Source organism: Bombina bombina, chromosome 11 (assembly GCF_027579735.1).
Source record: "Bombina bombina isolate aBomBom1 chromosome 11, aBomBom1.pri, whole genome shotgun sequence".
In the NCBI taxonomy this organism is placed as follows: domain Eukaryota; kingdom Metazoa; phylum Chordata; class Amphibia; order Anura; family Bombinatoridae; genus Bombina; species Bombina bombina.
In genome coordinates, this window is record NC_069509.1 from 99,869,149 (window position 1) to 99,895,850 (window position 26,702).

General features: G+C 38.5%; 1 protein-coding gene across 2 annotated transcripts in view; it reads left to right on the top strand.

The window, feature by feature from the left end:
- NUBP2 (NUBP iron-sulfur cluster assembly factor 2, cytosolic) overlaps positions 1-26,702 on the top strand; it is a 667,929-nt gene that overhangs the window by 280,490 nt on the left and 360,737 nt on the right. The window lies entirely within an intron of this gene.

Consider the following 26,702-nt stretch of genomic DNA (forward strand, 5'->3'; position numbering starts at 1 on the left):
TCACAATCATCCAGAGTTGATAAGACCTCCCTAAGCAGTACGCGGAGGTGTTCCAATTTAAATTTAAATGCTAGTGAATCTGATTCTGCCCGCTGAGAAACTTTTCCTGAATCAGAAATTTCTCCCTCAGACATAACATCCCTCACCGCTACTTCAGAGTGTTGTGAGGGTACGTCAGATAAGCCTCCCAAAACTTCCGACTGCTCCTCATCTGTTCTCAAAACAGAGCTATCGCACTTTTTAGGGAAAACTGGCAGTTTGGATAGAAAGGCCGCAAGGGAATTATCGATGACTGCCGCCAGTTGTTGCATTGTAATAGGTGCTAATGCACTAGAGGTACTAGGTATCCCTTGAGTGGGCGTAACTGGTGATGACACATGGGGAGAGGACGGCGGACTATCCTCATTACCTTCAGTCAAAGAATCATCTAGGGCTATATTTTTAAGTGACACAATATGATCTTTAAAGTGTATAGACACATTAGTGCACTTGGGACACATTTTGAGTGGGGGTTCCACCATGGCTTCTGAACACACAGAACAAGGCTTTTCCTTGGTGTCAGACATGTTTAACAGATTGGTATTATACACAAGCAGGCTTGGAAAAACACTTTATGCAATAAAAAATACAATTTGCAATAAATGGTACTGTGCCTTTAAGATAATAAAAGCGCACACAATTTTACAAAACGCTGAAAAATGACCCAAATCTCTTGAAATATTTACAGTATGTGCCTAATGCTTCGATATGATTGCACAGCAAGTTTCAGCCTGATTAACCCTTTAATAAACTACAGCACCTTGCCACAGCAGCCTGCTGTGGCCCTACCTTCCCTTAAGGAATCAAGCCTCCTGAAGTCCTCAAGCAGTCTCTGGACCCATGTGAAGCAGCATGCAGGGAAATCTTGTCAGAATAAACTGCGCAACTAAGGTGCAAAATTAGGCCCCTCCCACTCCACTCCGGAGCTGTGGGGCCTTCAGAACCCAATTTAGGTGACTAAAGATAATGCCATGTGGAATAAAACCCAATAAACACCTCAAAAGTGCTTAAAAGTGTCAATAAAGAGTATTTTTCTAAACAGAATAATCGATTGCCCTGTTAAAGTGATAACCAGTCTATTGAGCCCACTTAAATAAGCCTCTAGTTCTATACTAAGTTTCAGAACATGGCTTACCCTTCCCACATGGGGAATCTTGTCAGTCTTCTAGCATTATCTTGTCTTGACTAGAAAAAAAGATGATTGAAACATACCTAAAAGCAGTTAAGCCTGCAAACTGTTCCCCCCAACTGAAGCTTTCTGGTACTCCTCAGTCCTGTGTGGGAACAGCAATGGATTTTAGTTACAACATGCTAAAATCATTTTCCTCTCAGCAAAATTCATCATATTTATGCCAGAGAGTAAATAGCACAAACCGGTACTATTTAAAAATAGCAAACTTTTGATTGAAGATATAAAAACTACAAATCTAACACCACATTCACTTTACCCTCCCGTGGAGATGCTACTTGTTAGAGCGGCAAAGAGAATGACTGGGGGGCGGAGCCAGAGGGGGAGCTATATGGACAGCTCTGCTGTGTGCTCTCTTTGCCACTTCCTGTAGGGAATGAGAATAACCCACAAGTAAGGATGAATCCGTGGACTGAATACACCTTGCAAGAGAAAAGAGCGGTAAAATAAAATGAAGTACTGACAGCACAAAAAACACACAAAGAGAATAATCTGAATGCAACAATAAGTTTATCATGATATACCAAATAAAACCGTAAATATGAGGGGAAGAGAGACTATTATTCCTTAGGAATGAGCAGACAGAAAACAGCTACTACCCCAGAATGTCTCCTGAATTCCTAGACTAAAGTGTGTCTAGGTAGGATAGTAGTAAAAATGTCATATTAAGGTGTCCCCTGGTTATGCTGTATTTAAACTAGTAAACCTACTGTGCTATCAGCTGCAGAAAAGACTGCTTCTAGAACAAAGCCCATTCCTGAAACTGTCAGCAGAGGATTTCTGTGAGGAGTATGACGACGACCGAATAGGAGGATAATGAGGGACATGTCCATGGGACACTAGTGGCAGGCTTGTGACTAAACCCCAAGGACATGCACTCATAGGAGGCAGGGGAGGTAGTACCTACCCTGCCATATGTGGCCAAAGCTTAATTACATTTTAATTAAAACAACAACAAAAAAGTAAAAAAAAAAAAAATCCCCATTTCCCCCCCCCCCATGTAATGCTATGGAGAGGCAGGTACAAGAACGCTTCTCTCCATTGCAGTACATGGGTCAAAGGAAAAGCTGTGCTGCAGCGCCACCTGTGTTCTTTCAATATATTAGCAGCAAAAATTGGGACCAATAGGAGGCACCCTCGATGACTCCTAGCAAGTGAATATTTATCAGAAGGAGGATGCAGTGAGCAGGGTCATGTGACACAACTAGAAGCTGAGGTAACCTAACAACAGATGACACCAAGCAGAAGAGTAAAGTAGTATTCTACATCTCTTGTGATTCACAAATTGTGTTCAGATACAGCTCATTAACGGGGGGACAGTAAGTGAGCATAACCCAATACTGACAGGAAGTCAAAGGGTCAATTCAAATTTAAATCCATAATTTAAAACCCAGAGTTTTAAGTAAAGTGTGCAGTGTCCACATTATTTAAATTAAAGTTTTTGACATTGAATATTGCTAAGCCTCCCTTTTTCATGGTTATTTGATTTAATTAGGTACAAACTCCATATATGTTATGTCTGTTCAGTCAGAGGATGCAGTATCTATTTTTATTTTTTTCTGTGTCTCCATTTATTTAAAGACTGCTGTTAACTTGTAATTCACAAATCAATTGAAAGCTGTTGCATTGTGTTTTTAATATGTGCTGCTTTTATACAAGTTTATATTAATAAAAGGAGATAATGAGTCATTAAAAAAAAATATATGTAATTATTGCAGTTGTTAAATGTTTTTAGAAATAATGCCACTGTAAAGTAACTGGTTAAACACATAGTCAAAGGGAGACATTTAAAATTAAACTTTCATGATTGAGGTAGAGCATGCTATTTTAATAGACTTTTCCAGTTATTTATATTTCTTTCATGTAATTAACAAGAGTCCATGAGCTAGTGACGTATGGGATATACATTCCTACCAGGAGGGGCAAAGTTTCCCAAACCTTAAAATGCCTATAAATACACCCCTCACCACACCCACAAATCAGTTTTACAAACTTTGCCTCCAAGGGAGGTGGTGAAGTAAGTTTGTGCTAGATTCTACGTTGATATGCGCTCCGCAGCAAGTTGGAGCCCGGTTTTCCTCTCAGCGTGCAGTGAATGTCAGAGGGATGTGAGGAGAGTATTGCCTATTGAATGCAGTGATCTCCTTCTACGGGGTCTATTTCATAAGGTTCTCTGTTATCGGTCGTAGAGATTCATCTCTTACCTCCCTTTTCAGATCGACGATATACTCTTATATTTACCATTTCCTCTACTGATTCTCGTTTCAGTACTGGTTTGGCTTTCTACAAACATGTAGATGAGTGTCCTGGGGTAAGTAAGTCTTATTTTCTGTGACACTCTAAGCTATGGTTGGGCACTTTATTTATAAAGTTCTAAATATATGTATTCAAACATTTATTTGCTTTGACTCAGAATGTTCAACTTTCCTTATTTCCAGACAGTCAGTTTCATATTTGGGATTATGCTTTAAATTATCATATTTTGTCTTACCTCAAAAATTTGACTTTTTTCCCTGTGGGCTGTTAGGCTCGCGGGGGCTGAAAATGCTTCATTTTATTGCGTCATTTTTGGCGCGGATTTTTTTGGCGCAAAAATTCATTTCCGTTTCTGGCGTCATACGTGTCGCCGGAAGTTGCGTCATTTTTTGACGTTATTTTGCGCCAAAAATGTCGGCGTTCCGGATGTGGCGTCATTTTTGGCGCCAAAAGCATTTAGGCGCCAAATAATGTGGGCGTCTTATTTGGCGCCAAAAAATATGGGCGTCGCTTTTGTCTCCACATTATTTCAGTCTCATTTTCATTTGCTTCTGGTTGCTAGAAGCTTGATGTTTGGCATTTTTTTCCCATTCCTGAAACTGTCTTATAAGGAATTTGATTTATTTTGCTTTATATGTTGTTTTTTCTCTTACATATTGCAAGATGTCTCACGTTGCATCTGAGCCAGAAGATACTACAGGAAAACCACTGCCTGCTGGATCTACCAAAGCTAAGTGTATCTGCTGTAAACTTTTGGTAGCTATTTCTCCAGCTGTTGTTTGTATTAATTGTCATGACAAACTTGTTAAAGCAGATAATATTTCCTTTAGTGATGTACCATTGCCTGTTGCAGTTCCCTCAACATCTAAGGTGCAGAATGTTCCTGATAACATAAGAGATTTTGTTTCTGAATCCATAAAGAAGGCTTTGTCTGTTATTTCTCCTTCTAGTAAACGTAAAAAGTCTTTTAAATCTTCTCTCTCTACAGATGAATTTTTAAATGAACACCATCATTCTGATTCTTTGGACTCTTCTAGTTCAGAGGATTCTGTCTCAGAGATTGATGCTGATAAATCTTCATATTTATTTAAGATGGAATTTATTCGCTCTTTACTTAAAGAAGTACTAATTGCTTTAGAAATAGAGGATTCTAGTCCTCTTGATACTAATTCTATACGTTTGGATAAGGTTTTTAAAGCTCCTGCGGTTATTCCAGAAGTCTTTCCTGTTCCTAATGCTATTTCTGCAGTAATTGCTAAGGAATGGGATAAATTGGGTAATTCATTTACTCCTTCTAAACGTTTTAAGCAATTATATCCTGTTCCGCCTGACAGGTTAGAATTTTGGGACAAAATCCCTAAAGTTGATGGGGCTATTTCTACCCTTGCTAAACGTACTACCATTCCTACGTCAGATGGTACCTCGTTTAAGGATCCTTTAGATAGAAAAATTGAATCTTTTCTAAGAAAAGCTTATCTATGTTCAGGTAATCTTCTTAGACCTGCTATATCATTGGCTGATGTTGCTGCAGCTTCAACTTTTTGGTTGGAATCTCTAGCGCAACAAGTAACAAATCGTGATTCTCATGATATTATTATTCTTCTCCAGCATGCTAATAATTTCATCTGTGATGCCATTTTTGATATTATTAGAGTTGATGTTAGATTTATGTCTCTGGCTATCTTAGCCAGAAGAGCTTTATGGCTTAAGACTTGGAATGCTGATATGGCTTCTAAATCAACTCTACTTTCCATTTCTTTCCAGGGAAACAAATTATTTGGTTCTCAGTTGGATTCTATTATTTCAACTGTTACTGGTGGGAAAGGAACTTTTTTACCACAGGATAAAAAATCTAAAGGTAAAAACAGGGCTAACAATCGTTTTCGTTCCTTTCGTTTCAACAAAGAACAAAAGCCTGATCCTTCGTCCTCAGGAGCAGTTTCAGTTTGGAAACCATCTCCAGTCTGGAATAAATCCAAGCCTGCTAGAAAGGCAAAGCCTGCTTCTAAGTTCACATGAAGGTACGGCCCTCATTCCAGTTCAGCTGGTAGGGGGCAGGTTACGTTTTTTCAAAGAAATTTGGATCAAATCTGTTCACAATCTTTGGATTCAGAACATTGTTTCAGAAGGGTACAGAATTGGTTTCAAGATGAGACCTCCTGCAAAGAGATTTTTTCTTTCCCATGTCCCAGTAAATCCAGTGAAAGCTCAAGCATTTCTGAATTGTGTTTCAGATCTAGAGTTGGCTGGAGTAATTATGCCAGTTCCAGTTCCGGAACAGGGGATGGGGTTTTATTCAAATCTCTTCATTGTACCAAAGAAGGAGAATTCCTTCAGACCAGTTCTGGATCTAAAATTATTGAATCGTTATGTAAGGATACCAACGTTCAAGATGGTAACTGTAAGGACTATATTGCCTTTTGTTCAGCAAGGGAATTATATGTCCACAATAGATTTACAGGATGCATATCTGCATATTCCGATTCATCCAGATCATTATCAGTTCCTGAGATTCTCTTTTCTAGACAAGCATTACCAATTTGTGGCTCTACCGTTTGGCCTTGCTACAGCTCCAAGAATTTTCACAAAGATTCTCGGTGCCCTTCTGTCTGTAATCAGAGAACAGGGTATTGTGGTATTTCCTTATTTGGACGATATCTTGGTACTTGCTCCGTCTTTACATTTAGCAGAGTCTCATACGAATCGACTTGTGTTGTTTCTTCAAGATCATGGTTGGAGGATCAATTTACCAAAAAGTTCTTTGATTCCTCAAACAAGGGTAACCTTTCTGGGTTTCCAGATAGATTCAGTGTCCATGACTCTGTCTTTAACAGACAAGAGACGTCTAAAATTGATTACAGCTTGTCGAAACCTTCAGTCACAATCATTCCCTTCGGTAGCCTTATGCATGGAAATTCTAGGTCTTATGACTGCTGCATCGGACGCGATCCCCTTTGCTCGTTTTCACATGCGACCTCTTCAGCTCTGTATGCTGAACCAATGGTGCAGGGATTACACGAAGATATCTCAATTAATATCTTTAAAACCGATTGTTCGACACTCTCTAACGTGGTGGACAAATCACCATCGTTTAATTCAGGGGGCTTCTTTTGTTCTTCCGACCTGGACTGTAATTTCAACAGATGCAAGTCTCACAGGTTGGGGAGCTGTGTGGGGATCTCTGACGGCACAAGGAGTTTGGGAATCTCAGGAGGTGAGATTACCGATCAATATTTTGGAACTCCGTGCAATTTTCAGAGCTCTTCAGTTTTGGCCTCTTCTGAAGAGAGAATCGTTCAATTGTTTTCAGACAGACAATGTCACAACTGTGGCATACATCAATCATCAAGGAGGGACTCACAGTCCTCTGGCTATGAAAGAAGTATCTCGAATTTTGGTTTGGGCGGAATCCAGCTCCTGTCTAATCTCTGCGGTTCATATCCCAGGTGTAGACAATTGGGAAGCGGATTATCTCAGTCGCCAAACGTTGCATCCGGGCGAATGGTCTCTTCACCCAGAGGTATTTCTTCAGATTGTTCAATTGTGGGGGCTCCCAGAGATAGATCTGATGGCCTCTCATCTAAACAAGAAACTTCCCAGGTATCTGTCCAGATCCCGGGATCCTCAGGCGGAGGCAGTGGATGCATTATCACTTCCTTGGAAGTATCATCCTGCCTATATCTTTCCGCCTCTAGTTCTTCTTCCAAGAGTAATCTCCAAGATTCTGAGGGAATGCTCGTTTGTTCTGCTAATAGCTCCGGCATGGCCTCACAGGTTTTGGTATGCGGATCTTGTCCGGATGGCATCTTGCCAGCCATGGACTCTTCCGTTAAGACCAGACCTTCTGTCACAAGGTCCTTTTTTCCATCCGGATCTGAAATCCTTAAATTTAAAGGTATGGAGATTGAACGCTTGATTCTTGGTCATAGAGGTTTCTCTGACTCCGTGATTAATACTATGTTACAGGCTCGTAAATCTGTATCTCGAGAGATATATTATAGAGTCTGGAAGACTTATATTTCATGGTGTCTTTCTCATCATTTTTCTTGGCATTCTTTTAGAATACCGAGAATTTTACAATTTCTTCAGGATGGTTTGGATAAGGGTTTGTCCGCAAGTTCTTTGAAAGGACAAATCTCTGCTCTTTCTGTTCTTTTTCACAGAAAGATTGCTATTCTTCCTGATATTCATTGTTTTGTACAAGCTTTGGTTCGTATAAAACCTGTCATTAAGTCAATTTCTCCTCCTTGGAGTTTGAATTTGGTTCTGGGAGCTCTTCAAGCTCCTCCGTTTGAACCTATGCATTCATTGGACATTAAATTACTTTCTTGGAAAGTTTTGTTCCTTTTGGCCATCTCTTCTGCTAGAAGAGTTTCTGAATTATCTGCTCTTTCGTGTGAGTCTCCTTTTCTGATTTTTCATCAGGATAAGGCGGTGTTGCGAACTTCTTTTGAATTTTTACCTAAAGTTGTGAATTCCAACAACATTAGTAGAGAAATTGTGGTTCCTTCATTATGTCCTAATCCTAAGAATTCTAAGGAGAAATCATTGCATTCTTTGGATGTTGTTAGAGCTTTGAAATATTATGTTGAAGCTACGAAATCTTTCCGTAAGACTTCTAGTCTATTTGTTATCTTTTCCGGTTCTAGGAAAGGCCAGAAAGCTTCTGCCATTTCTTTGGCATCTTGGTTGAAATCTTTAATTCATCTTGCCTATGTTGAGTCGGGTAAAACTCCGCCTCAAAGAATTACAGCTCATTCTACTAGGTCAGTATCTACTTCCTGGGCGTTTAGGAATGAAGCTTCGGTTGACCAGATCTGCAAAGCAGCAACTTGGTCTTCTTTGCATACTTTTACTAAATTCTACCATTTTGATGTATTTTCTTCTTCTGAAGCAGTTTTTGGTAGAAAAGTTCTTCAGGCAGCGGTTTCAGTTTGAATCTTCTGCTTATGTTTTTTGTTAAACTTTATTTTGGGTGTGGATTATTTTCAGCAGGAATTGGCTGTCTTTATTTTATCCCTCCCTCTCTAGTGACTCTTGTGTGGAAAGATCCACATCTTGGGTAGTCATTATCCCATACGTCACTAGCTCATGGACTCTTGTTAATTACATGAAAGAAAACATAATTTATGTAAGAACTTACCTGATAAATTCATTTCTTTCATATTAACAAGAGTCCATGAGGCCCACCCTTTTTTGTGGTGGTTATGATTTTTTTGTATAAAGCACAATTATTCCAATTCCTTATTTTATATGCTTCGCACTTTTTCTTATCACCCCACTTCTTGGCTATTCGTTAAACTGATTTGTGGGTGTGGTGAGGGGTGTATTTATAGGCATTTTAAGGTTTGGGAAACTTTGCCCCTCCTGGTAGGAATGTATATCCCATACGTCACTAGCTCATGGACTCTTGTTAATATGAAAGAAATGAATTTATCAGGTAAGTTCTTACATAAATTATGTTTTTGATAATTAAGCATTAACTGTTACTGGCCCCATGTCAGCAAACCAAATTAGTTTTTGAAAGGAACATGAAAGTCATAATTAAATTTCCATCATTCAGATAGAAATTGCACACACAAAAAATAAAAATAAACTTTCTATTTTACTTTTATTATTATGTACGTCATTCTTTTGGTATCCTTTGTTGAAGAGCATACCTAAGTGGGATGTACACGTGCTTTTCTTGAGCACCATATTGCAGCAGCTGTGTTGGCAGTATTGATAACTTGTGCTTTGTGTAAAATTTGTATGGTAAATTATTTCTATTTTTACAATACAGTAGTGAGTAGAGAAGAGATTGTGTATCATTCTAATTGCTTAGTAACTGGCACTGTGCCACAGAATTGTGTGAGTGTGTATGTGAGCAGAGTGTGTGTGGGTGTCAGTGAGCAGAGTATGTGTGCTTTATTCTCCAGGTAATCAATACATTTCCGATGAGCTGGTGCTTTAGTGCAGTGTTTCTCAACCATGGCCCTCAAGTACCCCCAACAGGCCAGGTTTTCATTATAGCTGAATCAATGCACAGGTGAAGTAATCAGCTGATCAGTGGTTACTAACTTGCTCTCGCCCATCAGCTGATTATTTCACCTGTGCACTGGTTCAGCTATCATTTAAACCTGCCCTGTTGGGGGTACTTGCAGCCCTCTGTTTATGTGTTTTTCCGGCGTATCATATCTAGTGCCTCACCAGTCTCTGACCTCACTGCACGTCACTGCTAAACCCCATAGGAAAATATAGTGTCACTAACCAAGTACTCCATACACACCTCAGTCCAATGTCCACTGCATAAGGGGCATAACAAGTTTCACATAGGTCTAAGAACTCCTTTCAATGAAAAATCTGAAGCAAATTCATCACCCACCACCTGGGAGGCAAAGAAAATTAGCATACCAGAGAGGTGGGAGAGATTAAATGCTATTGCAGTTTTTGGAATCTTTGCCTTCTCTTGGTGGCCAGGAATTGGATACCAGGAGTAATGGCTCATGGACTCGCCACCTTATAAAATAAATGGATTTTGTAAAGGAAGAGTCCAAAGAAGAAATCTGAACATCTAGACTAGATATGAATACCAAAGTCTCCAATGACAAACGTGAGCAATTAGAAATACTGGTGTGTGCTTCTGAAAGATTTGTGCTATGAATAAAAAAGTAGTTGGTGAAAAAAACAACGCTAGTGTATCCACAAAGTCCACTTGTAGATTACAAGATCTGGTATAGAATCTGGAAAGCTTGAGAATTAGGAGAAAAGAAACATGGGCTGTGTTTTTGAGAGATTTTCCATTGCATAGTAAAAATACAAAAGGGAAATATAAAACAAATCTAATGGTGGCCTAAGACTTTTGCACAGTACTGTGTATATATATATATATATATATATATATATCCTCCATGTGTATCTGCACTCTCAATGTCAAATAGTCGCCAACCAGGTTGCCAGATCAATAAGTAATCATAGTAATCTGCAACATAGGACTGCACTCACTGGATTTATGTAAAAAACTCTTTAATTAGGTAACGTTTCGGAGCACGCAGGCCCCTTCCTCAGACCTGGTCTGAGGAAGGGGCCTGCGTGCTCCGAAACGTTACCTAATTAAAGAGTTTTTTACATAAATCCAGTGAGTGCAGTCCTATGTTGCAGATTACTATATATATATATATATATATATATATATATATAAAAATAACAATTTATGTAAGAACTTACCTGATAAATTTATTTATTTCATATTGGCAAGAGTCCATGAGCTAGTGACGTATGGGATATACAATCCTACCAGGAGTGGGAAAGTTTCCCAAACCTCAAAATGCCTATAAATACACCCCTCACCACACCCACAATTCATTTTAACGAATAGCCAAGAAGTGGGGTGATAAGAAAGGAGCGAAAGCATCAACAAAGGAATTGGAATAATTGTGCTTTATACAAAAAAAACATAACCACCATAAAAAGGGTGGGCCTCATGGACTCTTGCCAATATGAAATAAATTAATTTATCAGGTAAGTTCTTACATAAATTATGTTTTCTTTCATGTAATTGGCAATGCCTTGGAAATTCTTTTGTACCATTCTCCGGAATGATACCTTTTAACAATGAGATTCCTCTGATGCTTTGGAAGCTCTCTGTGGACCATGGCTTTTGCTGTGGGATGCGACTAAGAACATTTCAGGAAAGACCAACTAGAGCAGCTGAACTTTATTTGGGGTTAATCAGAAGCACTTTAAATGATGGCAGGTGTATGCTGACTCCTATTTAACATGACTTTGAATGTGATTGCTTAATTCTGAACACAGCTACATCCCCAGTTATAAGAGGGTGTGCACACTTATGCAACCACATTATTTTAGTTTTTTTGTTTTCTTCTCTCCACCTATACGATTTCAGTTTGTTTTTCAATTGAGTTGTACAGTTTATAGGTCACATTAAAGGTGGAAAAAGTTCTGAAATGATTTATCTTTGTCTCATTTTTTTTTAGAGAGGAAGGTCACCTGCGCTCATAAACAGTGAAATAAACAATGATAAGGACTGAATCATCCAATGTTGATATAATACACTGTATATAGTTTAAACATATTACAAAACCAAAAGGACACAATATTAGGTATATACATGATTTTATATATATATATATATATATATATATATATATATATATATATATATATATATATATATATATAAATTTACAGTAAGATCAGCACTCACCAGCATCACCAACCACTCTGTGCACGGCCAGAAAATCAATCCATAGCAGAAGCAGCTTGCAGAGAAGGATTCCGGTGAAAATCCCAGTGGATCCACAGCAGCATAAATAGCCAGCACCAGAGAATAGTTTATAAACACCTTTATTTAACAGAATACATAACGTTTCAGCCCCACCAGGGAGGCCTTGGTCACATGAAAAACAAGTCACCCCAGACAAGCATACCCCACATTCCCATAAGTGCTCCTTAAGTACCCTCCTACCATAATGATACCACCTACAACCTTTAGAGAAAGGCTGGCCAACCATAAAGCAGCTGTTAGGATGGCCATAGATAAAGGGTCTTCCGACCAACCGGTTGCTCGCCATTTCCAACAGGCAGGACATACGATTTCCTCAATGAGGACAATTCTGATTGATTACGTTCCGAAACCCAGACGTGGAGGTGACAGGGCGAATGCCCTTTTACAGTTGGAGTCGCGCTGGATACATCGCTTAGGGACCTTGACACCTAAAGGATTAAATATGACAATCGACTTCAGCTGTTACTTCCGGGCTGTTTTATCGTTGATTGGTTTAATCAATTACAGCTAAGTTTGGCGTTTTTTTCAGGGCAGCTATCATTATGGTAGAGGGTACTTAGGAGCACTTATGGGAATGTGGGGTATGCTTGTCTGGGGTGACTTGTTTTTCATGTGACTAAGGCCTCCCTGGTGGGGCTGAAACGTTATGTATTCTGTTAAATAAAGGTGTTTAAACTATTCTCTGGTGCTGGCTATTTATGCTGCTGTGGATCCACTGGGATTTTCACCGGAATCCTTCTCTGCAAGCTGCTTCTGAGATAGATAGATAGATAAATATAATCCATTTATTGATCCATAGATAAAAGTTACATTAACATGACGTTTCGGTACATCGTTGTACCTTTATCAAATGTAGCAAAAGATAGATATTAAAAACTTCCTAAATAACTTACCCCAATCCACAACCTAAATACCCCTAGTGTACACCACATGCCGCCAAATCTCCGTGAGTGTAGTCGGCGTCTGACGTCATCAAGGCGCGTTGGACTATGCGCCCTGTGAGATCGTAGAGCCGAAGTTGCCATAGCAACATGTAAACATAACACGGTTCATACGGTGGCGCTGGTGTAACCCTGTGCAGCTATGTCAACCCCAAGTTATACAGCGCTATATGTTTAAAATGTGAAGCACATCCACACATATTACATCTGAGTAAAAAATACCCAAAAATCTGTAATAGTAGATCCAGCACCTACATGACAGCGCAGTATACAGGGAGACGGCAGACTAAAAACTAAACTATGTACATATGTGTATCAATACAACATTACTATCAATCCTAAAATCTGTAATAGACCTGTGTATATTTATATGCCATAGCATCAATTAACAGTATCTAATTACATATATAGGAAAAACTGCCGGTTTACATTCATACCTAATTGTCATATGGTAGAAACATAGGAACAAATGTGAGGGCCATATGGAGAGATGGTATTCAGTCTGTAGATCCACTTGGTTTCACATTGTAGTAGAAGATTTCCTCTGTCACCGCCCCTTGGCAGGGGGGGTATGTGATCAATAAGCATCGTGCGTAGGCTGGAGACCGCATGTTTGTGCTGAAGGCAGTGCCTTGCTACTGGCTGATCAGATTCACCAGTGCGGAGGGCCTCACGTATCGCACATCGATGATTCGCCATGCGTTCATGAAAAGTTGTTACGGTTTTGCCAATATAGACACTGGAACATGGGCAAATGATCATATACACTACATATATTCTAGTGCATGTTAGACGATACCTGATGTCAAACCTATGGTTGTTGTGAGGGTGCTGGAAGGAGTTGCCCCTAAGCATACCATTACAGGTAACACATCCCGAACAGGGAAAACAGCCCATCTTTGTAGGCTTGAGCCAGGTATCCTTCTTGTAATTTCTCATCGGGTCTGATTTGACCAGTATATCCCTTAGATTCCTTGTTCTTCGGTATGCTATTCTGGGGGCAGAGACCCTCCCAAATGGTAGCATAGGATCACAGCTTATAACTGGCCAGTGTCTCTGGACCGCCTCAGTAAGATGTCTGGAGCTTGGTGTATATGTGGTAACCATGTTGATCTGTTCAGGGTCAGATTTTATAGTACGTTTCTTCATTCCTGACTTGGTAGGATCCATGAGGTCATCCTGTGCCTTTTTAACCATCTCCTTTGCGTAGCCCCTCTCCACTATTTTGGCATTCATCTCCTCAAGCTGTTTTTGCATCATAGGCAACTCAATGTTGTTCCTGATGACACGAGTGAGTTGGGAGGTGAGAATCCCCTTCTTTTGGTGCAGAGGGTGAAAGCTCCTCGCATCCAACAAGGAGTTGCGGTCGGTTGGCTTAGTGTAAAGAGAGGTGCCAAATCGAGTTACACCCTCTGCATCAACCTTGAAAATAGTGAGATCCAAGAAATGTACAGATGCTACGCTATATTCCAATTTGAATCTAATGGAACTGGCCATGGTGTTCAAATGTGACACCCACTCAAGCAATGCAGTTTCACCCCCTCTCCACACTAAAAACACATCATCTATGTATCGCGTGTAGTACATGTTACTGTTCTCGTATGGCTGCATCAATTCACGCTCGTACCACGCCATGTAGAGGTTTGCATAAGTGGGTGCCACATTTGAACCTATGGCCGTACCAGCTATCTGTAAAAAGTAGTCACATTCAAATTTGAAATAATTTTTCTCAAGGCAATATGTCAACATCTCACAAAGAAATTCAATGGGTGGACCATTGTAAAATACATTGCCAGCCACCATGGACCTGACAGCCTCCACACCCTCATGATGAGGTATAACCGTGTAGAGGCTGTCCACATCCATGGTGACCAGCATGTCATCATCGCGTAGGTCAGCTTATCCCTTGAGAATACGAATCATGGCTGGAGAGTCCTTTAAGTAGGACTCCGTATGCTTAACAACCTCTTGGAGGTGCGAGTCGATGTATATGGCCAAACTGGATAATATTGATCCCCTGGCAGACACAATAGGTCTGCCAGGTGGATTTTGCAAAGTTTTGTGCACCTTTGGTAGTAAATAGAGCACAGGTACCTTTGGATGATCAGTAATAAGAAATGTAAGTTCTTGTTCACTGAGTATACCTGCCTCAAAGCCATTCTGTAAAAATCTGTCAATAACCTTTTTATATGTTGTCGTGGGGTTACTGGTTAATTTTTTGTAAGTGTGACTATCATTCAGTTGTCTGAGTGCTTCATTTCTGTAATCAGTATAATCCAAAATGACTTGAAAAAACAAAAGAATAATGGATAAACCAGAGCACTCTTAATTATCAATGAATCAGAATGTAGAACAGTGAGGTAGTATGCAGTGGGTGTAAAATAAAACTTAACATTTAATTGTATTAGTTAAAAAGGTAGTAATAACTACCTGTGTAGTGCATTAAAAGGCTGTATTGTGGTACAGTAGAGCTGGTAAGCCTTAGGAAAGTATCCTTAGGGACGTAGCTGCATACAATGTAACCATAGGTTAAACCTATATAGAGAAAAGGAAATAAGTCTGCTGCAAAAACACCATAATATGCTCACAGATTGCACTGAAAACTAATTCTAGAAAAGAGGACAAGCCTCACACCAATTATACTAAGCTGGTGCAATGCTGGAGCGGTGTATATTGCAGCAGAAATTCCGATTGAAACAAATTAGAGGTGGATACAAAGTATAGCGCTAAGAACGTCTATGAGGTTGCAGAGCTCTTAATTAAGCGCCTGATGCGCATTTCGCCCTATACAGGCTTTGTCAAAGGCTAACCCGACTGGGTAGAGCCTCACTGTTTAAAAATAGTATGTTGGCCAATCAAAGGGGTTTTAGTCCTACACACCCCTTTCTCATCGTGCACGTAAGCGTCACTCCTAATTGGTTGTTATCTACCACATGACTCCAGTCGAGTGTAAGTCACATGGGGCAGGAAAAGTATTGACAGCGCTTATGATTGTAAATACAATCAGCGCTTGGAATAAAAGATAGTAAATATCGCGTCAGCTGAGGGTGTCATTATGACGGATCCTATACTGAGCAATAGGTCGTATCTCAATGTTACTTGAAGATCCACACTCTTAATAAAGTTATTTAAGAATTCGATATAGCTATACACGGACAGAGAGATATTTACATTATCTCAATTGCTTAAATGAATATATGATTATTAATAAGTGTTTCTATTACTCTGTATACCTATGAATCTTTAGATGCCCCCATAGTTTATTAGGGTTATGATAGTCATCATATGAAGTATATGCATATACAATTAGCAGCGCTGATGGTCCTATATTCAATCTGTATTCAAAACAAATGAATGAACACCAGATCAGCTGTTAGTGGTTATCGTGTGCAGACCGTATATTACTATTCATAATCACCTAGTAACAGTATTATTAAACTCCACATTCCTATTGATAAGTTCAATACAATTAGTCCATATGAACAAAAGCGCAAATAATTGCGTGTTAACTTAAATCAATTGTTAAGGAATGAGAGAGCTAGTTATTAATCAGATACAGGTAGCCCTCAGTTTACGCCGGGGTTAGGTTCCAGAAGGAATGGTTGTAAATTGAAACCGTTGTAAATTGAAACCCAGTTTATAATGTAAGTCAATGGAAAGTGAGGGAGAAAGGTTCCAGGCCCCTCTCAAAATTGTCATAAGTAACACCTAATACATTATTTTTAAAGCTTTGAAATGAAGACTTTAAATGCTAAACAGCATTATAAACCTAATAAAATAATCACACAACACAGAATATATAATTAAACTAAGTTAAATTAACAAAAACATTTGCTAAACAGCATTATAAACCTAATAAAATAATCACACAACACAGACTTCACTTGCATTTTTCTGCAAACAGTTCTTTCTATGCATTCCAATCTGGACTGATTTATAGACAGGAAGATCTTGTTCCTTTGAAATCTGCTCGATAGCTCAGGTCTGGTTAAACTGATTAATTTCAGCTTGCTTGGCTTTGCTGCAACGCAAGCGGACAGCTCCACCTACTGGCTATTTTAATAAATGCACTGCTTCTCAATGCTTTTCAATAGCAGTCACATGACAGGAAAAAAAAGGTTGTTATTCTGAAACGGTGTAAATTGAACCGTTGTAAAACGAGGGCCACCTGTATATCCATATAGCATACACAGATAGAACTGGATGGTTTTACCCCCAATATTGTTATGAGGTGTATATCTCATACACAATAGTCTCAAATGTATACCAGATGAAGCTATGTATGGCTGTTATTCATTTTATTGCCTCTATATAAAAAAACGATTACATAAATTTATATATCAGGAAATAGTGGATGAAACAATAGATGTAATATATCACACTAAAGTGTTTGTGTATTATTTCAAATCATTTGTTCAGAGAGTTCTCATCCTATGTGTACCCAAAAATTTCATTCAACAAAAATGATCTTATTTTATTGGATTAGGTATAATTTGCAATTTCAGTATTATTTTACTTCACCAAAGGATAGGTATAAGAATAAAGTCAAGTTTGCAAATTCATTATTATTTTATTCTATTTCACTAAAGGATAGATATAAGAGTAATGTCAATCCAGTAGTTTAATGGCAATTATCACCCGAATTGATAAATCCTTTAGAATCCAGGTTAAAGCCTGATCATAGAGTCTCATATTTGTGCTCCATCCTTATTGAAACATGACAGCAAGATGATAGAAAAAGTGTTCTAATGTCAATGTCATTTATTTCACTTTCATTATAGAAATAATTAATTTTTGTTACGTTGTGTTATTTCCATAAATGTGGGTTTGGATTATAGGAAAGAGTTGTATCCATCCTGTTCGTTCAGTCCATGTGGTGTTAAAGTATTCAGCCAAAAAATCCATCGGCACTCAGCCTGTAACAGCATATTTTCCACATTTCCTCCTCTAATGCCTGTCTTAATTACTTGCACAACTGCAATTTTCAGATCTGGTTTATTGCCATGTTTGCGAAGATAGTGTTTCGCCACTGGTGTTAGGGTTTTACCTTTCTTATTGTCTGTTTCACAGTTTTTTATACTATTAATATGTTCACCCAGTCTGACACGGAGTTCCCGTGTCGTAATGCCTATGTATTTCATTCCACATTTACAGAATAAGCAATAGACCACATTTTTGGTCTTACAGTTTGCAAAACTAAACATCCGTTTAGTGTCACCTACACAGGTAGTGAATTCTCTTTCATTTGTCATAAATTTACAGAAACTACAGTTCCCACAGGCGTATGTTCCGGTAATATTCCTATTACTCTGATTCCTTCTTGTGAAGTGGCTCTTGACCAGTCTGTTCCCAATGGTGGGAGCTCTTCTCCAACTGGTTAGAATTCTTTCTCCCAAACATTTGGATAAGGATTCATCTGATTTAAGTATGTTGCTATGTTTGTTCAGAATTTCACTGATTTTTGTATGGTTAGCATTAAAAGTTGTCACAAATCTGATTTCGTTGTTAGTACTTTTTATTTTAGTCTTAGGAGTTAAGAGGGAGTCCTGTAAGGTTCTTTTAGCCCTTTGGTAAGCTACACGTATTACTTTTCGGCTATAACCTCTTTCTCTCAACCTTATTTTCAATTCTTTGGCTCTTTTATTGAACACTTCAAAGTCAGTGCAATTTATTTTAATCCTCAGAAATTCTCCAGTCGGTATCGCTTTTTTGGTACTGACAGCATGGCAACTATCATATTGTAAGATAGAATTGGTTGCTGTGTCCTTCCTGTAAAGATCCGTTTTTATTTTATTATTCACATCCTTATAGATGGAAATATCGAGAAATTCCACTTTTTCCCTACTCAAATTGTAGGTCAGCTTTAAGTTCATTGTATTTTGATTCAGAATAGAGATGAATTCCTTGAAGAGTGTTTCATTACCTGTCCATATTATGAAGAGGTCATCTATATAGCGGCACCATAGATTGATGTGTTCCGTATATGCTGATAGGTTTTCATTAAAGACATGCTCTCTTTCCCACCAACCAAGATAGATGTTCGCATATGTGGGTGTGCAGGATGACCCCATGGCAGTGCCCTGTATTTGGAGATAGAAGTAATCATTAAAGACAAAATAGTTGTGTTTCAATACGAATGTGAGTAAGTCTATCACAAACTTGTTGCGTTCCATTTTGTCACTTGATTGCATGCTAAGGAAGTACTCTACTGCTTTGCACCCATATTCATGTTTGATGGACGTATATAGTGATTCAACATCACATGTAATTAGTATTGACTCATCTTCTAATGTTAAATCATTGAGTTTACTAAGAATGTCTATCGTATCCCTGGTGTATGATGGTAGAGTCCAGACTATTTCCCTTAAATATAAATCAAGGAATCTGCTTGCTTGCTTGCTCACACAGGCTGTTTATGCTTGACACTATCGGTCTTCCTGGTGGAGCTTCTTTATTTTTGTGAACCTTGGGTAGTAGGTAGAGTGTTGCAATTCTTGGTGTCTTCACTTGTAAGAAGGAGTATTCTCTTTGACTTATTAGGTCATTATCTTTAGCATTATCAATTAGCTTATTGTATTCACTCAAAAATTGTTCTGTTGGATTAGAAAAAAGGCATTTATAACATGTTTTGTCATTTAGTTGTCGTTTAGCTTCAATGACATATTTGTCTTTTTCCCATACCACTATGTTGCCCCCTTTGTCAGATGGCTTAATAAGGACATCTTCCCAAGAATTAATTTCCTTCAAAGCTTGTTCTTCAATTTTACTAATATTGTGTTTAGTATTATTGTTTAATTTGAGGAAATCAGTCATCACCATTTTGAGAAAAACTTCAATCTGTGGAAATTTGGATATTGGAGGCATATATTTAGATTTTAATTTGATTTTTTTATCCAAAAATATCTCAGTGTTTGTATTGTCATATCCCTCGCTCTCATTCCATAGCCCAATTAGGGTGTCAGGAGTTTGTATATCTGTAGTAGTTATATCATCTTGAGTATTATACATCTTCTGTAATGCCAATTTTCTACAGAAGAGATGTAGATCTTGTCACGCTCAGCTGCTGGGAAGCTCTGCAGTCCTCTCTGTGTGCTTGATTGACAGGTGTCTGAGCCACCCCTTCCTGATGATGTCACAACCAGGCTTTTTATTCTGGCTTCCTGTTTCTCCAGTGTCCGTTTGTTTGTTAACTTTGAGGCTTCTGTTAGGATTTCGCTGAGGAATCTCTCTAACTGCTGCTTTTCTGTTGCCAATCTCTTCAAGGATTTACTATGCTGGATTAACCTTCAACCTCCTGAATACCTGTCTCCAAACAATGCAAGTACTGTTTGTTTTGTGAAACTTTCAAACTTCCTGTTTACCTGCTGCAAACCCTGCATATTCAGACTACTCTGTGTAGTGCAAACTATTCAAATAGTTATTTCTGTGAATCCTTCAAACTGCTTGATATCCTGTTGCCAATCTCCACAAGTACTGATTAATCTGTGTTAACCTTCAAACTACCAGCTTACCTGTTGCTATCACTGCAAGTTCTGACAACACAGGGTTAACCTTCAAACTACCTGATTACATGTTGTTAATTCTGCAAGTTCTGACTACACAGTGTTAACTCTCAAACTGCCTGATTACCTGTTGCATACTCTGCAAAGACTGTCTACACAGTGTTAACCTTCAGACTGCCTGATAACAAATGACCTACTCCTGCATTATTAACTGTTTCCTGTTTTACCCTTCTTCTGTCTGAGTATAAGTGACTATCCCTGCTCTCCTGATTCTGTGGAAGGCATTTCCTGAAACCAGTTCCTTATTCAGAAGTCTATCTGGCTGATATCATGAATTACTTTGGCACAGGCTAACCCTGCTCCATATCGTAAGTACTTTGTTTTTTGGAGGTTGTCGTGGGGTCACGTCCTGGATTAAACTCAGAGTGCAAGGGTGTTGTTTAAGTTCGCCCTTGCATTTGGGTCTACTTCTGGATATTTCCTAACCTGACAGATCTTTAACTAGTTCAAATTTATCAATAGATGGTGTTGGTGAGAAGGATAGGCCTTTAGATAGGACAGATATATGGTTCTCATTTAGAATTCTTTTGGATAAATTAATTACTTGTAACTTATCAGATGGTGTTTCTACCATTTTGGGCGTTTGCCCCAGTCCTCCCTCCTTCTGTATCCATTCTCGTTCCTGTAGCCCCACCTTGCTTGATCTCTCAGGGTTCTGTTTCCCCCCTTGGCCCCTTCTTGTGAGTTTTTTTATTGTTTCCTTTACTAGTTGACTGGAATTTCTGTCTAAAAAACTCTGATTATTAGTTTTGTTGGCACTATTTTCAGAGTCACTATCTTCAATGGCTGAGGATTCACAGTCAGATTGATGTGTATTAGTAGGTGGGGGTAGGCTGTTAATTGGTCTACATCTGAACTGTTTATTGTCCCATGTAAATATTCTCCCTTTCTCGAAATCTTTCAAATCTCTTTTCATTTTTGAACATTTTGTTTGTATGATCTCCTCTCTTTTGTCTAGTTCTTCCCTCATCTCTTTGTATGTTTGTTTGAATTTATCTAAATTGTCAAACTTCTGTAGTTTCATGTTATACTCAGATATTTCTTTGTCTAATTCTAACATAACTTCTACTTCATAATCAGATAGGATGGCTACCAGTATTTCGGAACAGTTAATTAGGGCTTGTTCCCACCTATCCTTGTATGAGTCAATATGAAAGGAGAAACTCGGGAATAAACAAACTCGTAATCCTCGTGGTATTATGTGTTTGGCTAAATATTTATCATATGCGCTCTTATTCCAGAATGAGCGTGTGTGTTTTTTGATAAGATAGCTTAATGATTTCAGACCTTCTTCCCAATTGTCAATTTCAGTATCTATTGTATTCTCATTGTCACATGCTAAAGAAAAAGTTTTATCAATGTCTTTTATTCTTTGTTCTTGTCTATTTTTGTAATCCTGCGATAGGTTTGACGCCATTGTGTGTAGATTGGCTCTAAATTGACTAAAAGTCACAAAAGATCCCAAGAAATGCTGTCATAAACAGCGGATAGAAGATAATATTGGATAATAAGGTATGGAGGGAATTGGATTCAATATATGTCAGACCCCAAAATAATTCACAAACTAGTATACAGTATATATTAGGGTAAGCAAACCCATATGCTCCTAAATTTGCTAGTCACTATAAATATGGTGGGGGGTGCTCATTATCCGGATAAGTAAGTTGAAAAAACAAAAGAATAATGGATAAACCAGAGCACTCTTAATTATCAATGAATCAGAATGTAGAACAGTGAGGTAGTATGCAGTGGGTGTAAAATAAAACAACATTTAATTGTATTAGTTAAAAAGGTAGTAATAACTACCTGTGTAGTGCATTAAAAGGCTGTATTGTGGTACAGTAGAGCTGGCAAGCCTTAGGAAAGTATCCTTAGGGACGTAGCTGCATACAATGTAACCATAGGTTAAACCTATATAGAGAAAAGGAAATAAGTCTGCTGCAAAAACACCATAATATGCTCACGGATTGCACTGAAAACTAATTCTAGAAAAGAGGACAAGCCTCACACCAATTATACTAAGCTGGTGCAATGCTGGAGCGGTGTATATTGCAGCATAAATTCCGATTGAATCAAATTAGAGGTGGATACAAAGTATAGCGCTAAGAACGTCTATGAGGTTGCAGAGCTCTTAATTAAGCGCCTGATGCGCATTTCGCCCTATACAGGCTTTGTCAAAGGCTAACCCGACTGGGTAGAGCCTCACTGTTTAAAAATAGTATGTTGGCCAATCAAAGGGGTTTTAGTCCTACACACCCCTTTCTCATCGTGCACGTAATCCAAAATGACAACTGATCCGCCCTTATCTGCTGGGCGGATGATGATAGATGTGTCATTTTTTAAGTCTATCAATGCCTGTGATTCAGATTTACTCATATTGGAATATATGTTTTGTCATGGTATCTGCTTAATGTCATGACTCAAAGCACGTGTATATCCCCTGATAGTTATGTGTATTGGCTGGTTCAAATGTAGATCTTTTCTTAAACGGGGCAGGGACATATGTATCATTTCTAAAATGATCTCTAAGTTTCAATTGCCTCTGTAACTTGTGTACATCAACCAGCATATCAAGAGTCCATTTTAGGAGTCGGTATGAACGATAGACCCCAATTCAATAAAGATATTTCTGCTTCACTAAGGTGTCTATTGCTTAGATTAAATATAATATCTACTTTTTCCTTGCTGGTTGTTTTTTTTGTTGTGGCCCCCCCTTCTGATCTTTCTTCCCTCTCTTCTCTTCTTATACTGGGAATGGATGGGGGTTTTGCTGCTGAACGTGTCGCCACTCCTAAAAAAGATTGTGGATGTTCTGTAGAATCTGTATTAGTTTGGCTAGAAATGGTGCCTTCTGGGCCTGAGGAATCTCCTCCACTGCTGTCTACTATACTTAGTGTATTCCTGGGGCGCAAATTACGGCGCCGTCTATTATGTAAAGGGTCATCTTTCCCATGCAGCCATTTATATACACGTTTTTCCCTATAATCAGTTTCTACACTATTAAGCTTTTTGTTCTTAAATGCTATGAGATCACTACTGTACTTACTGAGTAAACTATCCAGTTTGGTAACCCAATCCTGACTCTTATCCTCCAACAGGATGTGCATGCTATTCTGTTTAATAATCTCAGTTTCAATCTTGATTTTATTCTCCAACCTAGTGACCTCCTCTATCACCAATAGTATAAGGTCATAGGAGCACTTGTTTAGCACAGAGCACCACCTCCTGCAGAATTCTACATTGTTACGGCCTAGGGTAGGTATGTTTTTTACTCTAAATCCCCTAGGGATATATTTCTTCCTATGATACCCAGATTAAAAAAAAAAACTGCATTAAGATGGTAATCTATTTGTTTTCTCCTTAACTTCAACAATTTATGGTAAATATTAATAGGGGTGTCACCCCCCAACTCACTCAGTTCATTACAGGTCTATTACAGATTTTAGGATTGATAGTAATGTTGTATTGATACACATATGTACATAGTTTAGTTTTTAGTCTGTCGTCTCCCTGTATACTGCGCTGTCATGTAGGTGCTGGATCTACTATTACAGATTTTTGGGTATTTTTTACTCAGATGTAATATGTGTGGATGTGCTACACCAGCGCCACCGTATGAACCGTGTTATGTTTACATGTTGCTATGGCAACTTCGGCTCTACGATCTCACAGGGCGCATAGTCCAACGCGCCTTGATGACGTCAGATGCTGACTACAGTCATGGAGATTTGGCGGCATGTGGTGTACACTAGGGGTATTTAGGTTGTGGATTGGGGTAAGTTATTTAGGAAGTTTTTAATATCTATCTTTTGCTACATTTGATAAAGGTACAACGATGTACCGAAACGTCATGTTAATGTAACTTTTTTCTATGGATCAATAAATGGATTATGTTTAAAGACCAGTGAGTGCCTACGTTCTTGGGAAGGATATATATATATATATATATATATATATATATATATTTAATGTATTGCATATAAACAAATGAGTACTCGGATGCTTGTAAAAAAGATGCAGTGTACCCCTTACACTGTAACAAATAATAATATGAGAAAAAAGGAGGAAATTTTATGAGATAACAAACGCACAGAGATATGTCTCTATGGATGAAAATAGACTTTGTATGGTAATTTTCGAAGAAGAGAAGAAGAGGGAAAGTTATGGCCAAGTTCACCTATATTCCACCAGTAGTATATCCCAATAGGAGAAAAAAGATGTACGATTACTCTCTCTTACCCCAATCATATGAGGTAAGTTTGAAGTGTAGGAGGAGGAGGTCAAAGGTCACTGCTTGGAATTAGTCAAACTTTCCAATCCTGGATAGGGACTCTTTATAGTGGTAGATCTCAAAAAAACGAGTTCCAATTTACTGACCCACTGCTTGAGTTTAGGTGGTGTACTGGGCTGTCCAATGTCCAAAGTTATGTTCGCTGGTGTCACATCAACATCAATGCGTCTCATATCCTCATGCTGACTGTGGTTAGTGAGAGCTGTAGGAGGTGAATTTCACAGATCTCCCGGCCGCTGGATGTGTAACAGGGGCTCTTTTGCTGGATCTGTCCCACCTAGATAGGGACCCCACTCAAACGTCTTCATACCGCCCAATTTCATTATTGAATGGGGACTATTCAATAATGAAATTGGGCGGTATGAAATTGTACATGTCGACCAAAAATCCTGTTTGGTCGACATGTACAATGGAGGGTAGAACCTGTGCCAGCCTATCAACTAGTATTTTAGTTAATAAAATACTAGTTGATAGGCTGGCACAGGTTCTACCCTCCATTGTACATGTCGACCAAACAGGATTTGTTAAGAGCAGATCATCGGTAGTTAATATCAGAAAAACATTAGCAATTACATCACATTACTGGTAGCCTTAGATGCGGAAAAGGCATTTGAAAGAATAGAGTGGGATCACCTACATACATCATTAGAACAGTTTGGTATCACCGGTAGCTTTTCTGAATTCCTTTAAAAATATTAGTTAATGGAGGGCTTTCTCCCACATTTGATTTGCAGAGGGGTACCAGACAGGGTTGTCCTCTCTGCTGTTTGACCTAGCCATAGAGCCTCTGGCATGTTATATTAGACAGTACTGTAAAGGATAAGACCTGTTTGAACACAGATGCTCTGTTATTCGTGGGTGATCCCAATGTCAACCTGCAAATACTTTTAGATATAATTAATAGTTTTGGTACCTTCTCAGAACACAAAATAAACATTGACAAATCCGATATTCCCTGGTTGCAGAACTCACAAAACACCACATTGGCAGACACAGGACTCAAAATTAGGGATGGCTCGTTTAAATACTTATATATACAACTACACATTAATCCCAATAAATTATATCACCTCAATCTTAGTGGAATGTTTACAAATATAAAACATACATCGAGCTGGGCAAAGCTCAGCCTCTCTCTCAGGCAGGGTTAATCTTTTTAAAATAGTTGCTCTTCCAAAACTTCTTTACCCCCTGCAGATATTACCTCTCCTCCTTACCCAACAAGATGCTAACTCGCTACAGACCTCTATTGGCCAGTTCATATGGAGGGGGAAAAAAACACAGGATAGGAAAAAACATAATTTCTGTAAGAACTTACCTGATAAATTCATTTCTTTCATATTGGCAAGAGTCCAAGAGCTAGTGACGTATGGAATATACAATCCTACCAGGAGGGGCAAAGTTTTCTAAACTTCAAAATGCCTATAAATACACCCCTCACCACACCCACAAATCAGTTTAACGAATAGCCAAGTAGTGGGGTGATAAAGACAAGGAGTAAAAAGCATCAACAAAAAATGTGGAAATAATTGTGCTTTATACAAAAAATCATAACCACCATAAAATGGGTGGGCCTCATGGACTCTTGCTCCAATATGAAAGAAATGAATTTATCAGGTAAGTTCTTACAGAAATTATGTTTCTTTCATGTAATTGGCAAGAGTCCATGAGCTAGTGATGTATTGGATAGCAATACCCAAGATGTGGAACTCCACGCAAGAGTCACTAGAGAGGGAGGGATAAAAATAAAAACAGCCATTTTCAGCTGAAAAAAAATCCACAACCCAAAATATGTTTTAAATTTTTCTTGTCATTTAAAGATTAAACATCAGCAGAAGAATCAAACTGAAACAGCTGCATGAAGAAGCAAAAACATCAAAACGGTAGAATTTAGCAAATGTATGCAAAGAGGACCAAGTTGCCGCTTTGCAAATCTGATTAACTGAAGCTTCATTCTTAAAAGCCCACAAAGTGGAGACTGATCTAGTAGAATGAGCTGTAATTCTCTGAGGCAGAGTCTTACCCAACTCCAAATAAGCTTGATGAATCAAAAGCTTTAACCAAGAAGCCAAGGAAATAGAAGCCTTCTGACCTTTCCTAGGACCAGAAAATAAAACAAATAGACTGGAAGTCTTCC